Source organism: Gossypium arboreum, chromosome 4 (assembly GCF_025698485.1).
Source record: "Gossypium arboreum isolate Shixiya-1 chromosome 4, ASM2569848v2, whole genome shotgun sequence".
Classification (NCBI taxonomy): domain Eukaryota; kingdom Viridiplantae; phylum Streptophyta; class Magnoliopsida; order Malvales; family Malvaceae; genus Gossypium; species Gossypium arboreum.
Window position 1 is genome coordinate 37,235,636 of NC_069073.1, and position 15,036 is coordinate 37,250,671.

The following is a 15,036-nucleotide window of genomic DNA, read 5'->3' on the forward strand; positions in this document are numbered from 1 at the left end:
AGGTAGTAGCATTAAATCAACCAAGAAACATTTACCCTTTACCATAAGTGGACAGTTTTTACAAACTTTATCCACCTTTATATATTGACCCAAAGGATTTGAAACTTCTACCACAAATTTAGTGAATTCAGCAAGTAAATTTTTAACATTTACTAAATTTGTGCATATATACGAATGAGTGGAACCAGGATCAATTAATGCAGTAATATCAGTATCTAATAAAGAAAAAGTACCAGTAATGACATATGGTATTGAAGCATCTTCTCGGGCTTGTATGGCATATGTTCTTGCAGGAGCTCGAGCCTTAGATTTAACATTTGAATCTTTTGTAGTGCTTCGACTACCACTAACATTTTCGGGGTGTCTAGGTGGTCTGCCTCTTGAAGTAGTGTTACCTGGTTTTGAAGTCTGTTCAGAATCTCTTTCTACTATTTCTAGACAATCTTTCAAAAAGTGATCAAATGAACTACATTTCTAACATGAACCGGTTTTCATTCGGTATTGCCCATGATGAAATTTGTTACAATGTTTACATTTTGGCTTCGTGTTTCCCACACTTCCAACACTAGTCACTGACGGTGACGATGGCTTAAGATTAGAGCGTTGAGAACCACGCTCTTTACCGGAATACCCAGCTGAAGTAGTAAATCCTTCTTGATACCTCTTTGATTTCTTTGAAGAAAATGATTGAGACCTACCAATAGGTCTTTTCCTAGAGGATTAGACTTCTCTATTTGCCTTATTCTTTTCTTTACTTAACTCTTCAGCTTTCTTTGCACGATCAGCAAGTGCTACAAACTCTCTTATTTCTAGAATACCAATCAATAACTTTATGTTTTCATTTAATCCTTTCTCGAAACGTTTACACATTTCTACCTCTGTTTGGACCCATTTACTAGCATATTGGCTTAACCGAACAAACTTCCTTTCATATTTTGCAACGGTCCATTCCCCTGTTTTAACTCTAGAAATTCTTTCCTTTTCTGATCTAGGAATCGTTGACTAATATATTTCTTTCTGAATTCAGATTGAAAGAATTCCCAGGTAATATTTTCTTTTGGAACCACTGAACTTACAGTTTTCCACCAGTGATAAGCTGTGTCCTTTAACAAAGATACAACACATTTTAAGCATTCAGCTGGAGTACATGATAATTCGTCCAACAGTCAAGTAGTATTTCCCAGCCAGAATTCAGCTTTTTCCAGATCATCATCAATTATAGCTCTAAATTCCCCAGCTCCATATTTTCTGAGTTTATCCACTGGAGCCTTACCAATTTTAACAGTTTCAGTACCTGATAGTCTCTCAAAAACAGTCTGAGTATTTGGTGGGAGAGGTTGTGATTGGAAAACAGCAGAATTTCTTCTCAAATATTCAGGAAACCATTTATCCAACATTTTAAAGAAAGACTCTTTAGCATATTCACTTCGACCCTCTGATTCAGACCTTCTACTACTACTACCATTTATAGCTCATCATACGGAAGCTTGAGAAGCACTCTCAGTATCTTCAGATTCTGCTCTTGCTCGGTTGGAAGACATTTACTATATGAAAAACACATTTAAAATGGTTAGGAGATATCACACTATCATCAATTATATAATGGCATGTATAACTAAATGCAAACTTGCTACATTAGTCCGAGAACGACTAAACTGTAGCTCTGATACCACTAAATGTAACACCCCTAACCCGTATCTGTCACTGAAATAGGGTTACGAGGCATTACCGAACTTATACATTAGCATTTGTACAAAACCGAGTCATAAATTTGCATTCCAAATCAAAACTTCTCATATTTCACCATAAAGTCCCTAATATGGGCCTACGGGGCCCAATACATGCTTTGGAAATGGTTCAGGACTAAATCGACAACTTTAGAATTTTTACCTTGAAAATAAGGGCATACGCCTGTGTGGCCTAGGACATGGCCTTGTGGCCAGACCGTGGAGATCCCATGGCCGTGTGGCCAGCCCGTGTGGAATTTTGACTTGCAATTTCTTAAGTATTAAAGGGGCATACGGCCTGGGCACATGCCCATGTGGCTAGACCGTGTGGTAAACTGATTTTTCACCCTTTTTAAGCCATTTTCACATGATTTTGACATACAACCATGCCTGAAACCCGTGTTCTTCACATGACCAGGACACACGGCTGTGTCTTTTGCCCATGTACTATCCTGACTTCATATTTAAGGATGCAGGGGACACACGGTCATTTCACACGCCCGTGGGCTGTCCATGTGTCACACATGGCCTAGACACATGCTCGTGTGTCTTACCCGTGTGGACGAAATAAGGTCATTCCTAGCCTCATTTCTCACCCCTAACCAAATCATTTACCTGCATGAAATCTTACAAGCATATATCAATCAATTTAACTAATTAACAACATTGAATTCAACATGTTTCTATAATAATTCACAACATATCTATCTCAAACGTGCATTACTATCTACTTTTATGACTTAACTACAACCCAAAATATTAATCTATCATTTGGCCACAAAAGCTTATACATGCCATTATATCAAAATAGGTTTATTATTTTTACCAAAAATGAAAGGATTGATAGTGTGATGATAGCTCCGATCCAATTCTAACCTTCACTAGCCTTGAGCACTATAAAACAGGAAAAATATAAACCTAGTAAGCATTAATGCTTAGTAAGTTCATATAACCCAAAATACACTTACCACGCATATATATAACAAGTAAATCATACATAAGGAAAATTTATCCATCAATTTAGAAAACTAGCAAATATGGCCTATACACAATCATTTAACCAAATTGGTTAGTACAAAAACATTAATATGCATAGATGAGCTCATCATGTCATTTCTTCTTGTTTCATTTGTTAATACATTTCCGTTGAATCTTTGAATTTTCGATGGACCTTTCCTTTTCTAGTTGTACACCCGAGGTGCACATTTCCTTTTCAAATGGTACACACGAAGTGTACATACCCTTTTCAATTTGTACACACAAAGTGCACATAGCCTTTTCAAGTGTACACATATAGTGTACCTTTCCTTTTCAAGTGGTATACACAAAGTATACCTTTCCTTTTCATATGGTATACACAAAGTATACCTAACCTTTGCAAATTGTACCATTTGGGTACACAAATCCTTTTCAAGTATTACCCTTTCGGGTTACATTCCTTTTCATAATGAGATCAAAAGATTATCCCTTTCAGAACAACCTTTCCTGCAACATATGTAGGATCTCATATAGACGGTAATCATCTCCCCAATAGGAATTCAATATTCAAACGGATTTATGTAATATTTCATCATATACATGTAAATCAAAAATCAAGATTGATTTATTACATGTACATACCAATTACAAATCATAATACACAATATTCAACAATCAATTCAACACATTTACATGCTTAATTTAGTTATACGAACTTACCTTGACAACTGATCGTATCTACTAATCCGAAACTTTTTCTTTCCCTCGATCTTTTTCTTTGTTAGACACTTCTGGATCTATATAAATAAATTTAATCATCAATTCTATGATTTTTACATTCAATCAAGCCCATTTCACATTTTGGGAAAAAAATACCATTTTGCCCCTAAACTTTTTGTTAATTCCAATTTCGTCCCTAGGCTCGAAAATTAAAATTCATGCAATTTACTCCTTATTCCAAGCTTTCTAAAAATTCCAATATAACTTTTATAGCACATGTATTTCATAAATTTCAGAATTTTTCCAAGAATTTCACTACTTTGAAGTTTAATCCCTACACATGTTTTCACTAAAAATTACTTGTAAAAGTGGTTTATCTATAAAAAAATCTTTCATTTTCTATCAAAAAATTTCAATTTAAAGCATATTCATCCATGGGTAATTTTCTAAACTTTGGTTTTCTTTCAATTTAATCACCAAAATAAAGAAATTAAGCTTTCCCGATCTCAAAAATATAAAAATTACTAAAAACGGGACATAGAACTTACCAATTCAAGCTTCAAAAAATTTATTTCTCTCTCCTAGGGTTTCCATGTATTTTATGAAGAAGAAGATGATATAAAATTGGTTTTATTCTATTTAATCATTTATCATACTTTATTTAATTTAATTTCCAATTTAGTCCTTAACCTATTTCAATTTTTCCATGGATGACTCATAAAATATCTACATATTTTTCATCAATGGTCTAATTGCCATATAAGGACTTTTCACTTTTAATTCTATAACTATTTAATCCTTATAACTTCTAGAATTCAACTTTGACATTTTATTCAATTTAGTCCTTTTGCAATTAGACACATAATTGATAAAATTTTTCAATAAAACTTTCATGCAATATTCATATCACAATACCTATCATTTATGAAATTTAAATAATTTTATTTTTTGAACTCGGATTTGTGGTCTCGAAACCACTATTCCGATTTCACTGAAATTGGGATGTTACATGTTTGGAATGGGAGATGAGAGGTGGTATTTTTAGTTGAAGAGTAGCATGAGAGTTTACTAGAAATATCTTGGAGATACCTTGAATTGCTCCCTTGCTTGGAGGTTGGGTGGTTGTTTAATTCATGCTTGAGTTCATGCATGGATCATGCAAGGGAGTGGACGATAATCAAGGTGGAAGTCGGGGGTGATTTGAGATATCTTTACACATGTAGGGACCTCCAAATTAATTATCCCAAAGCTAATTTGGGTAGCTCTCATGCCTTTTCCGAATTTGGGTCATTCTCTTCCATTATTGGATGGTTTTGACAATCCAATTGAGAGCAGACTTCATTCTTTTCGGCAACCACCTCCCAAGTTGGGTTGAATTGAATTGAAGAGTCCAATTGATGAGCTTGCCGTCCACATGAAGTAGAAATTAACTTGTGTTCATGTGTGGTATTATTGACTCCTACATGAATTAATTTAGTAGTCCAACCGCAGCAAATTGAGTAAAAATTGACATATAGCATAAAATAGAAAAAATATGTAAAACTAATCCTAAATTGTATAAAATTACAAACTTCCCTCAAATTATGTCTAATGTCTTAATATGAATTAAAATGACTCAATTGGCTACCCACATGAATGAAATTTGCATAAATTATGAGTAAAATGGTGCTAATAAAACCTATATAGTTTAAATGTATCACACCCCTAAACTTAATCCATTGCTCGTCCTGAGTAATGTTTCATGCAAAGAAAAAAATTAAGGAAGTCTTGAACAATATTTACCAAGAACCAACTTTTCACATAATCATGTAGCAACAAATTTATTCTCTCAAACTCTTTTTGCTGATAACTTGCTTGCAAGCAGATATTATTTCAAAATCTTATGTTAAGTACAAGAAAATGCTATCATAGGTCATAATTTGCATGCATCTCAAAGTCATATATAAAATTCACTATCCAACAAAATTTTCTTATCTTGTTAGACAAACAATCCTAAGGTTTAATTATCGGTCTTCATATGTTGCACTTAATAATTTCTCTCCATTAATATAGTCGACATAATTATCAAAATCAATAGGTCTTTTATAAGGTTCTAATGGGGCTAGGCTCAAGGTAGGGATAAAGAGAAGTGATTTTTAGGCTAAATCATCTTACCCTAACTTTGTCTTAAATCTTTTAGGGCACAGTCTTCCTACTAATGGGTTTTAACACCCCTAAACTTAATTTGAAACTTATGCTCAACAATATATCTCAACACTTGAGTAGAGATTTTTCTTTTTCTTTTTTTGAATCATGTGCATCTTTCTGAATTTCCCCCAGAATTTTACTCACCAAGACAAGTATAGTTAAGAGTGGTGCAAGATAGTGTAAAAATTTAAAAGATGATAATATGTCAACTTATTAACAATAAAATAGGCTATATGGTTCAAACTCAGGGTTAAATTCATATGGTAGGCTTGAAAGGCTCAAACGATCAAAAGAAAATGTGCCTAAATCATATTTAGATTCTTATGCCTACTAGGATTTCACCTCAAGAAAGTTACTAAGACATTTCTAAAGACTTAAACCTTCATGCATATGAGCTAACTTATTAACAAAAATTATTTCTAAGCATCATTTTATTTTAGCATACTTATGTGAAAATTGAAAATTTTAAAAATCATAGAAAATTGACCCTTACCCCTATTAAAAAAAGCAATGTTCTCATTGCAAAATAATAAAGTAGTGAATAAAAACTGTACACCAATTAGGACTCAAAAAAAAGAAGTGAATCATGAAGACCGCTTAAGTACCAAATCTTTCTTGAAAAATTCAATCCTTAAACATATAAATTCACATTACCACACTACTATGTTGTTTACTGAACAAAATAAGTGGAAGATATTGACTTAGTTTATTCATGAATTGCATATTATTCAACTTTATTATGTATAAAATAAAATATTCTTAAAATAAATAATTAAATATCTTAAGAGTACCAGTAGCACAGCGCGTTGAAAATTCTCCAAGATTCAAGCGAATTCTTTTCTTGTTTTGCGATTGTGTCTGCCTATTATTCTTTGAATTTTTTGGCAGTTTTGAGGTGTTGAGTGTTGCCCCAGTTTGCGGTGGGGCTGGATTTGAAGCGGTGGCGTGCTACCCGAGGGTGCAATTACGTGTTGGTACGTGTTCTTGCGGTGGCGGGCTCGTCGAGGATGTACGAGCGATTTATTCCTGGCTCGTCAAACTCCTCCTGAAGCAAATTCAGAATTTGCTCTGTTGGGTTTATTCATTGATATTACCATGTTTTTGTCGTTTTATTATGAACTTTTTTCCTGGCTCGTCAAACTCCTCCTGAAGCAAATTCAGAATTTGCTCTGTTGGGTTTATTCATCGATATTACCATGTTCGATTGGTGTTATGATCTTTTTTTATCTTTTCTCTTTCTTTTGTTCGATTGGTTGCATGGGTGCTGTACGTCTCCTGCATGGATTTTAATTCTTTTTGCATGCATGCCATTAATGGCAGATCTCTCGTTCTTTGACTTTTCTACGTGATCTGTTCAGGGTTTCTTTTTGTGTTTTTGGGTTAAGGTTGCTTGCATATCTCGAGTCTTTTTTTTATTTCTATCTTATAGGTGTCTTTCTTTTATTTTCAAGATTCTTGTTGTGGATGCCTGGTTTTATTAGAACTGTAAAACTGCTTTGTTTTTGTTTTCTTGCCCGTTCTCTTCTTTTCGATGCTTGGGGATAGGGTTTTTTATGGTGGGTACTGTTCGTAAAATGATAAGGTGAGATTTTTGGTTCGTTTTCTGGTTCTTTTCTTGGGGTTTCGCTTCTCGTTCGTTGTGGTGTTTTCCTCGCAGACTGTCTGGCTGGGTTTTGCCTTCGATCCGGTGGTTTGCGTCGTGTTTCTGTTGCCACTTTAAAGTCGTGCTTCTTGAAGCGGTTGGTTGAAGAGGCAAAGGCAATAGTTTTCTTCAGTTTGCTGGCGTGGTTGAGTAAGTCAAGGGAAGAAGCTTGGGAGTCGATCTCAAATAATGAAGTTCTTGTGCTGGAATTGCCGCGGATTGGGGAACCCCGCGAAACTAAGGGAGCTAAAACAACTTATCGTTGCGAATAACCCCGACCTCAATTTTCTTAGTGAAACGAAAATGTCTGATAATGAATTTCGGAGGGTTCAAAATATATGTAGGCTGCAGAATGGATTAGTTGTAAACTCAGAGGGCCGGAGTGGGGGGCTTGCGCTGATGTGGAGGGATGGGACAAATGTCTCAATTCAAAGCTATTCAAAGCACCACATAGACTCCATGGTTAATCTAGAGAACAACAAAAAGATGCGTGTTACGGGATTTTATGGGCATGCAAACCCGAATCTTCCAAGTAGCTCATGGGACATTTTGCGTAGGCTCGGGGACTTGGAAAGGGAGGATTGGGTGGTTGGGGGAGATTTTAACGCAATTTTAAATGACGCTGAGAAAGAAGGCGGACGTAGGGGGGTGAGGGCACATATGAATGATTTTAAAGAGGTTATGGATGAATTGGCTCTGGTGGATATCAAATTTGACAGTGGATGGTTTACTTGGGTCAATAACAGGAGTGGGAATGGGTTGATAAAGGAAAGGATTGATAGATTCCTGAGTTCGGTTTCAGTGGTTGAAAATTTCCCATTTATTTTGCTACAAAAGTGGTGAGGCAAACCCAGTCCGATCATTATGCGATTCTCCTAGACTTATGGGGCCGTAAACCAAAAGATTTCTCTAATGACCCTAGAATGTGTTTCAAATTTGGTTTGTGCTGGGCGAGTGATAAGGAAGCAAAGAATATTATATGTAATGCGTGGAACAGGGTTGATACAGAATATGGGGATAAGTTGGATAGGGTTAGGTCGGTTCTTGGTCCTTGGCAGCGTAAAAAATATGAAAAATTGAAGAGTAAAATGCGAAGACCGGAGAAAAAAAGATTTGATTGTTGACTCTACCAGTAAAGGGGACAGTGTGAAGACTTTGAAGGAAACTCGTAAAAGGCTTGATTTTCTTTATGCTAGGGAAGAAAGCTATTGGACTCAAAGGTCTCGATCAAAATGGCTAAGGGAGGGGGATCGGAACACTCAGTATTTCCATCCTAAAGCTACTGGCAGTTGAAGAAAAATATTATAGAGAAGCTTAAAGATATGGAAGGAAACTGGGTAGCAAATAGCAAGGACATTAGCCAAGTGGCTAAAAACTATTTTTGCAGACTGTTTCAGTCAAACGGCCAAAGGGTTAATATACATGAGATGGGATATATTTGGGAGTGTGTGACCAGAGAGACAAACGAGTGGCTTACTAGGAATTATACAGAGGATGAGGTCCGCCAGGCCATTAAGCAGATGCACCCAAATAAAGCTCCTGGCATTGACGGACTCTTGGGAAATTTTTTCAAACATCACTGGGACATTGTGGGAAGTGACACTATTAGATTCTGCTTGGATGTTCTTAACGGGAACAAAAATATTTCTAACCTTAATGAAACTATGATCATTTTAATTCCTAAAACTAAAGACCCATGTGAGCTGACTAATTTCAGTCCTATAAGTTTATGTAGGTTTATCTACAAGATCATCTTGAAGACTTTTGCCAATCGCCTCAAAGTGGTTCTTCCTAGCTGCATTAGTCAAAATCAAAGTGCCTTTGTGCCGGGGAGGATGATACATGATAATATTCTAATTGTGCATGAGCTTATTCATTATCTTCAAAGCTCTAAAAACAGACCTAACAAAGGGTTCGTTGTCAACTCGATATGAGCAAAGCATACGATCGTGGGACTTTATTGAAACAATTATGAAGAAGATGGGATTCGATGAGAAGTGGATTGTCAAAATTATGAATTGCGTTCGTTCGGTTAAATATACAGTTAAATGCAATAATATTTTATCGGATATTATCATCCCCGATAGGGGTCTCTATCAAGGGGATCCCTCTCCTCTTAATAATTTTTATTCTGCATGGAAGCATTTTCGAGAATGCTCATCCAAGCTCAGGATAATAATTTCCTAAGAGGAATCCGAGCCAGTAGAAATGGTCCTAGGATAAATCACTTATTCTTTGCTGACGATGCGCTTCTCTTTATGAGAAATAAAAAGAGTGATGTTGAAATGTTGGTTAATTTTTTTTCTAACATTTCAAGACAAGAGATTAATTTCAAGAAGTCAATGGTGTTATTTAGTCCTAACACTTCTAGAGCTCAAAGAATTCATTAATCTTCTAGGCATGACGGCGGTGGAAAACCTGAACAATTATCCCATTCCAATTGGTAAGAAGAAAACAACAGCCTTCAAAGAGACTAATAATAGATTTTCTTGCAGGATCAATAGCAGGACCAAGAGGTTACTCTCCTTTGGCGGTAAAGAAGTCTTCATCAAAGTGGTTCTCTAATCTATACCAAAGTATGCGCTGTCGATTTTCTTAGTTCCTAAGGGAGTGATCGAGGATATCCAAGCTAAGCTAAGTAAAACGTGGTGGGCAGGAAAAAAAAAAGGTAGATTTTGGAGTATGTTCCCTTGGAAGGTTCTGTGCAAACCGAAGGGCATGGGAGGCCTTGGAATTAGAGATGTTCGACTTTTCAATTTGGCTCTATTAGGGTGTCAGGTATGGAGGCTTATAAACAACAAAGATTCTCTGTGTTTTAAAGTACTGTCTTCGAAATATTTCCCTGAGGGTAATATTTTTAAAGCCAAAAAAGTGGACAAAGCTTCCTTTACTTGGTCGATTATTGTGGCAGCGGCGGAAGTTCTTAAAGACGGATTTGGGTGGCAGGTGGGGAATGGAGAAATGATAAATATCCTGGCTGACAACTGGGGAATAGAAGGTCTAAATGGGGAAACAATTAGAAGAGAAAGTTTCAACCAAAATGTGATGAGCGTGAAAGAGCTGTGGCTTGAGGATAAGGAAGTTGGAATGTTCAGAAAGTTAAAAATGTGTATGGGCCTGATTGGGGTGATAAGATTTGCAACATACCAATAGGGGACGAGGGCCAAGATGATAAAGTTATTTGGTTCCACAACCCTCATGGATGCTTTACCTCAAAGTATGCTTACTCATGGTTGCTGTTGAAAGAAATGGGGTATGGCCCGCACAGATTTTTTTGGAAAGCTCTATGGAAGCTTGATACATTACCAAAGATTCGTGTCTTTACTTGGCGTGTGGGGCATAAGATCCTCCCGACGTACGAAAAGATTGCTTCTATTAGACACGGCTTTGAAAAGAGATGCCTAAGGTGTGGAGTTGAAACCGAGACTCTATTACACGCGTTAAAAGAATGCCCAACATCTCGTGCAGTTCTCTCTTTAGGTGGATGATCCGATAGCACTATTTTGAAGAAGTATGATCACTTATTAACTGGTTGGAGGAAATGATGAGAGTGCTTGACAAGAGAGCCATGGACGATCTCATGGTGATTTTGTGGAACTGTTGGAACAATATAAACAATTTCATCTTCAGGGGAAAAGAAGAGGAGGTGAAGATAATTTGGGAAAGAGCTAGCACCTTGAATAAGGAGTTCCGGATATGCAACTTTATAAATGAGCCTTTGCTCTCATAAAATAACACAGGCCAAAAGTGGGAAAAACTTTCGAAGGGCTTCATAAAAATTAACTTTGACGCTACAATGGGTGAAAACAGAATCAGGTATGGAATGATTATTAGAGCTGACGAAGGCTTTGTCTTAGGCGCTGGTGGGGGCTTTATAGAGTCAAGGCTGTCTGTGGAAGAGACTGAGTACGTGGCATTTTAAGAAAGCATCAAAGCTGCATGTAAATTGAATATAAAAGAGCATATTATTTTTGAGACGGATCACGTGGGGCTGGTCAATAGGCTAAGGAATTTAGCCGTTGATGTCACTGTAATAGACGCGCGAATAAAGGCCTGCACAGCAGCATTTAGTAGATTCAAATCTGCCAAGTTAATTTGGACCAAACGATCTTGCAATTTTGTAGCCCTTTTAATTTGTAAAAAAATGTATAGTGAGGTCAAAACGTGTTTTTTCGAAATGGATTATCCATCGAAAATCCATAATGTTATAATTTTCGATGTTACTTAATAAATTGAGTTGACCCTTGTGGTCGTTTTTTTATTAAAAAAAAACATCTTTAAGAGTACCACTAAGGAAAAGAAATTCCCTCTTTTATTAATCTAAATCGCCCCCTTTGTCTTGTTCCTTTGCCCTTTCGTTCTTGTTTGTATTCACGTCCTCTTCTTTCCATTACTCGAAGATATGATCTGGGAACTTAGTAACGAAACTGTTAGAGATATTTTTAAAAGTATTTCTTATGAAATTATTTCTAATTTTTTCATATTTCCAATAAGCCCGTTGTTGGCTATACATAAATTTCCACATATCCATCATAGTTTAAAGTTCTGATTTCTTCATAGTGTCTGAAGAAGTGGGCATTGGAATGGTCAACTTAGGATTAACACTTGGCTCAACTAGTTCAAAAATATTTGGTCACACTCTCAGTTTAGGGTTGTTTGGTTTGCTTTCAGACTCTGCTTCTTCTATTTCATTTACTGAGTTAGCTTCTGGTTCATATTTAATTGAGGAATCATCGGATTCTAGTTTGTTTGGTTCATACGACTTGATCTGGTCCAATTGTTTAACATTCTCCACTAACCTTTCAAGACCATGTCTTCTTATGCAACCTTGAACATAACGACCCTTCAGGTTTGCTTTTGATTTAACTTGGGCCCTCAAACAAAGTGAAGTAATCAATGATGGAGAACAATCACTTCCTGTCCTTTTCCTTGCACAATCTTGGATTTTTTTAGAATAATTTTCCCAACACTAATTGACCTCTCTATCATAATTTCATATAACAAAAACATTTGTTCCATCGAGATGATGGAACTATGTGAGATAGACATTGATCTGCCGTAATTCGGTGTAGCAAATTAAACTAATTATTGCACTTTAAGATCTTGAAAACAAGCATTTTCATTAGATTTGAATTATGTTTTTTTAAGTTTTAATAAGTTAATGGAAAATTAAGTCTTTTATTGACCTTAAGGGCCAAATGAGGCCTAAGGGTGAGCTAACACACTTTGTGAGTGTGGAAAAGACTTTTAAAAGGCATATTAAATTGATATTAGTCGCTACATCACAACACGGGATCACCAATGTCACAATATAGGGAGCATTATAGAAAACCTCAAGACTGCATTCACAGTCACGACACAGCCTAAGAGTGTCGTGAAATACCTCTGAAAATATCTTAAGAAGAGTACACTGACTGCTATGTCAGGACACAGGTCCCTGTGTGTCGCGACATCGACTCTGGAATAGAAATTAAATATGAAACAGGGGCATTTTGGTCTGCACAATCAAACTTAAAGCTCGAGAACATCAGCCGACCTAGGGTTAAGGACAACAACCACTTAGAATCTATAAATAGGCTCATTTGGCACATGTTATGGATGTTATGCAATTAGCCTAGATTCTCTCTTTTAAATTTAGTTTAGTTTTCTTCTTTTCTTAGGTTTTTAGAATTTATTTTCAGTTGTTCTTTGTTTATAAGAGATTTGATTTGTGGAGATCGTCAAACTCTATGGATTTATTTTCATCTTTAATACAAATCAGGTGTTTTCTTAAACTCTACACTTTAATCCATTTATCATGTTCTCTCTTTACACCAATTCCATATTGTTTGTGAAAGCCATGAGCAACTAATCCTCCTATGGGGGATTAGCGAGTGGAGGTATGATTTATTAACTGTCTTGTAGGGTTACTCAATGGATCAACTATTTGGGAAAGGAAGAACATGAAACAAACCCTAGGCTTGACAGCCCCCGAAAGTCATCAAGGTGGGAATTAACCCAAAATTAATATTTCCTATCCATGAACACCTTCACCCTAAACCAGTTTGGACTGTGAGGTTGGAAGATAAGTAGTCCTTGCTGACTCGTTATGTTAGTGGAAGATCAGAAGATCCTACTACGGTAGCGACTAGTTGATTGATGAAGAACCTGAAACAAAAGTTGGTTGGGATTACCGAAGTGAGCTAATCACCCAAAATCAAGATTTGATTCACTCTACTATTCTATCTCTTAAATTTTATTTCTTTTATGTTATATTATTTTATCATTATAAAAAGCCTAAAAACCCTTTTATTCTATTCTCATATTATAGTTGATTTAAAGTACTAATTAGATCTTTTAATGTTTAGTTTAGAATTGATCTAACACTCGCCTCTCTTGGGTACGATCCTCGGAGTACTCACCTACTTAGTTGTAAAACTATATTACAAATCAACCTGTATACTTGTCGATACCGCCTTGTATTTTTATATTTTATTGTAGTATTCACACTCTGGACGTTGGTATGTTCGGAGGCGGTCAAGTTGTTGGTGTCATTGCCGGGGAGGCAACATCACTAGTTGAATTTTAATTTTTGCACATAAATTAATAATTAGGAAAATTTTAAGTTATAGATACGATTTTGTTTTATTTTATTGTTACTAATCTTCTCTTTCTAGGTTTAGTGTATGACTCGTAGTAGGGACACACCTATTGTAGCATCTACAGATCCAGAGAGATCAATTCGAAGAAATCGCCAACAATAATAGTAGCAGCAACAACAGATGCAAGATCCACTAACACTTGCTGCAAGTAACGTACCACATGAGAATCCACTATTCAGTGATGCTGACAATAACGCCCTAGGAATCCCACCAGCACCGCAGCTACCCATAAACGTACATATTGCTCAGAATGAGAGAATCCTAAGGGATTATGCCTTACCAAGCTTGGACATGGTTCAGGAAAGTATAGCAAGGCCAGTAATTAAAGCTAATAATTTTGAGATCAAACTGATGATGATTCAAATGATTCAGAATAATCTACAGTTTAAGGGCACGATGACAAATGACCCTAATAAGCATTTAAAACGATTTCTCCAACTTTGTGATACTTTTAAGTATAATGGGGTCACTGATGACACTAGTCATCTTTAGCTGGTCCCTTTCTCCTTGATTGATAACACCTTTTCTTGGTTAGACTCGTAGGCACCAGAATCTATCAGAATATGGGATAAACTCGCTAGAAAGTTCTTACAGAAGTTCTCCCGATTAGCAAAGTAATTCAACTAAGAAAAGAGATTGCTATCTTTGGACAGATGTAGGGAGAAAGCTTCTATGAGGCGTGGGAACATTTCAAAATATTGATTCAAAAATGCTCGTACCACAGATTTTTCTGAGTGGATTCGACTATAGGTATTTTATAATGGGTTGGATGCGAACGCATGATTTGAATTAGACAGAGTAGCAGGAGGAGCCCTGATGAACAAGACGTATAAGGATTCGTACAAAATTATTGAAAACATGGCATTGAACTCCTGCCAATGGCTGATTGAATGATTCACATATAGCTAGAAACTCGCTATGGTTAAAACCATCCAAGAGGATGACAAGTATCAGTAGATAGTGGATAGACTTAACTGTATCGAGTCTACTTAACTGTATCGAGTCTACTTAACCGTATCGAGTCTACTTCCACATTGTCTATGCATAGAGGAGACAAACCACTCTTCTATTATATCAATAATCCCACTAAGGATGTACACTACAGGGTGGAAACCCTTATTCGAATACATATAACCCTGGC

General features: G+C 36.2%; 1 non-coding gene across 1 annotated transcript; it reads right to left on the reverse strand.

Moving 5' to 3' along the window:
- Nucleotides 1–14,515: 14,515 nt before the first annotated feature.
- Nucleotides 14,516–14,622, reverse strand: LOC128292228 (small nucleolar RNA R71). The gene has a single exon (XR_008282212.1). It is a non-coding gene; the product is annotated as a small nucleolar RNA R71 (small nucleolar RNA).
- Nucleotides 14,623–15,036: the final 414 nt, after the last annotated feature.